Genomic DNA, 3,677 nt, shown 5'->3' with positions numbered 1-3,677 from the left:
TTCCTTGTTATTGTAATATAACCTACATGGAAGTGACTTGTGTGGGTGTGTGGTTACCAGAAATAAATATGCTAAAATAAGTCACCTCAAATACTTATGTTGGCTATTGCTAAGTTGCAAGAATATCACTAAATTAAATTTTAAACTTTACACCTTTATATGTTTTATAAAATTTTCTTGAAAGCATGCATTATACTTGCTTTAAGAATAAAGTTAGCAATTGTTTTAATATTTGTACTACACATGAACTTCATGTTTATAAAAAACCTTAGAAACAGAAGTAATAAAAATATTACCAATAATATGACTGCCTAGAGAAACTACTGCTAGCATTTTATTTTGATCCTTTAAAATTTATTTATAAAATTATGTTTTTAATTTTAATTTTTTTCATTGCATATGTTTCATTGTATGGTTCGTTGTTTCAATACATGCATATATTGTATAGTGATCTAATCAGAATAGTTAGCACATCTATTACCTAAACATTTGTCATTTCTTTGTGATTACAAAATTGAAGATCCTCTTTTCTAGCTATTTTGAAATATGCAATAAAATGTTATTAGCCCTTATCACCCTAGGTCACCAGAGCCTATTATCCCCATCTAGCTGTAACTTTATAATTTTGTAATGTCTGCCATCCTTTCCCCATCCCAGCCCCTCCCTTTCCCTGTCTCTAGTAAACTAATATTCTACTCTCTATTTCTCTCTTTTTAATTTATTTTTCTTAAGTGACTCATGATAATTGTGCATATTTATGGACTAAAACATGATATTGGGAACATTGTGTGCAATGATCGTATCATGGTGTTTGAAATGTCCATCACCTCAAACATTTGTGACTTCTTTGTGTTAGAGGCATTCAACATCATCCTGACTACCTATTCAAAGATACACAGTTTTTTGTTATTTACTGTAGTCTCCCTATATTACTGTAGAACCCTAGAACCCATTCTTCCTCTCTACTATTTTGTATTCATTGACCGCCTTCTCCCCATCATTCCTTTCATCTTCCCTCCACCTGTCTCCAGTAACCACTATTCTAGTCTCTACTTCTACGAGATCAACTATTTTAGCTTCTACACCGCAATGAGATATCATCTCACCCTAGTTAAAATGGCTATTATCAAAAGGACAGAAAATAACAAATGCTGGCAAGGATACAAAGAAAGGGGAACTCTTGCACATCATTGGTGGGAACGTAATTTAGTAAAACAATCACTGTAGAAAACAATATGGAAATTTCTCAAACAACAACAGATAGAAATACCATAAGATCCAGCAATCCCACTCCTGGGTGTATATCCAAAGGAAAGTAAATGAACAAGGTGACGTCACACCTGCACTCCCTTTGATAATGACTGTATTCACAATAACCAAGAGTTGGAACCAACCTAAATGTCCTTCTGCAGATGATTAAAGAAACTGTGATATATAAACATAATGCAATACTACTCAGCCATTAAAAATAATGAAATTCTGCCATTTGCAGCAACAGGGATGAATTTGGAGAAAATTATGTTCAGGGAAATAAGCCAGGTAAGAGAGAGAGATTCCACATGTTCTCACTCATATGTGGAAGATAAAGTTCTTTTTCTTATTTCATTTGATTTTTAATTGTCCCATAATAATTATAAATTTTTGTGGAATACAATGTGGTTTCTATATATATATATATATATATATATACACACATAGTGTAATGATCAAATCACAGTAAAAAAAAGGGCTCATATTAACAAATTCTTTTGAACTTGCTTTAATGCTTAATAAACTACTCATTATTTTCTTGACTAATAAACAGACATAAGTTATCATCTCTAGTGCAAATGTATAATTTTATCCTATAATTCTAGCATAATTGTTAACCAGTCAGTAGTTTCTGCATGTTCAGATTGTTGCCATTATTGATTACTATACACACGTGTAAATAAAAACCACAAAATATTATGTGGTCATTAGTGAGCATCACTATTATCCTCCAATAGTGGAAATATCAATTTCCAAGAGAGGACTAAATCTCTCTATTTGGTAGATAACCTTAAATTAAGTCATGGAAGCAGTCACAGTTGTCCACTGTTTGTCATATTACTACTACTATACGAGTAGCTATTAGTTTCTCATAGATCAAAGGTTAATACAGCATCTCCCTGAGAACTAGATGTTCAAATCCAAAGCAGTGTCACCACAGGTGCCTAGAAGTACTGAGTTGTGCTGTAACAATGTTCATTTCTCTTAAGTGCAAGTTTCTGGATAATCTCCAAATATATTGTCAGGATTCATCAGTACACATGTAAATTTTGTAAATTACCTTTAAAAAGGAGTAAATTTTTATATTAATAATTATGTTAATTATTTTTATTTCAATTTTCTTCTTCCATAATTGCATTTTAACATTATCTCTTTCTTTTCTTTCTTTTTTTTTCTTTTACTGAAGAAATCACTGCTTTAATTAAAACCATAGTCAGCTTTCAGACTCCAGAACAAGAAAATGATCCACGTGCTGAAATTTGAGGACTTCATTGCCATGACTAGTTCAACCTGGCTGTAAATTTTGAGCAAACAATTCTGAACATTCCCCATCTGGCTTGATGTAGTTTTTTAAAACCTCAGCAAGGGGTGGCTTATGTGAATGAAGAGTACAGGGCACGCTGACAATTTGTTGTCTGGAATAGGGAGCACTTTTACATGTACATGCCTTAGTGGTAAAGCAGTTTATTCTTGAACTCTCCGCAGTATAAGACCTTCATAAGGCTTTTTCTGTGGAGAATCTAATGGGAACACAAACTCTCCTGAATTGGTGATTTTTACCCAATGCCATTCAGCAATTATCTCCACAGACCAAGAAGGATAAAGTTCTTCCTTTACAAAATGTAGGTGTTTCTGTCATTGGTCACCCAAGTAACAAGGCAGTTTGGTGCAGTCAATTCAAGGATAGGTATTTGCTTTATTTGCAGTGGTGATAAATAACTGTACCTGTTATTTCTTTTCACTGATTTGTTCTGCCATGGTGGATCTATCACAATTACATCAAATGTTTTCCCACAGTTCAGAAGTGGCTGCATGTAAGAGAGGTCAGACAAAAGAAAACTGCTTTTTGGTGGCAATATGCATTTTTGTCCCATTAAAGCAATCACTTTTGTAAATCTGGAGTTGTTTTCAACAACCCATGAAAATAAATCCTCCTCTGCACAGTCATATCATCTTCCATCAATTGCAATGTTTGAAGTTCTGTTACATTCAGAGAAGGCAAATGCTTGGCCATTTCACAAAATTCTGACAAATTGCAGGTATCAAGTGATAAAGTAATGGGCTCACTACACTTGTCCCGTTTTTCAAAAAGAAAACCACTTTTGAGACCTTCTTGGATTAATTGTAAAGATCCATCCAAAATCAGCTCCCTGATCTTTGTATGGTATTCCATAGCATCCAATTCACCTTGATTGAAAACAATACATCTGAAAGAAAGTGAGCCGAGATGCTGGGTACTGTTCAAGCTTTATTAAAGAAAGAAATCTGCTGGGCTATGCTCAGAGTAGCACAGGGCCCAGGGCTGTCCTGAAAATGGGGGACAGCACCAGGTGTGGGGGTGGTAGAGCTTATATAGTGTGCCAGGGCTGCCTGATACCATCAAGGAGGGTCATTATGCTAATGTGGATCAGGGTGGAGAACTGCAT

General features: G+C 34.4%; 1 pseudogene; it reads right to left on the bottom strand.

Annotated features, from left to right (window-relative positions):
• Positions 1-2,821: 2,821 nt before the first annotated feature.
• Positions 2,822-3,444, bottom strand: LOC103599196 (annotated as a pseudogene).
• Between the last annotated feature and the right edge of the window lie 233 nt (positions 3,445-3,677).

Source organism: Galeopterus variegatus, unplaced genomic scaffold, assembly GCF_000696425.1.
Source record: "Galeopterus variegatus unplaced genomic scaffold, G_variegatus-3.0.2 Scaffold2884, whole genome shotgun sequence".
NCBI lineage: Eukaryota > Metazoa > Chordata > Mammalia > Dermoptera > Cynocephalidae > Galeopterus > Galeopterus variegatus.
The sequence above is the reverse complement of the archived record's forward strand: the minus strand, read 5'-3'. Positions and strand labels throughout refer to the sequence as shown.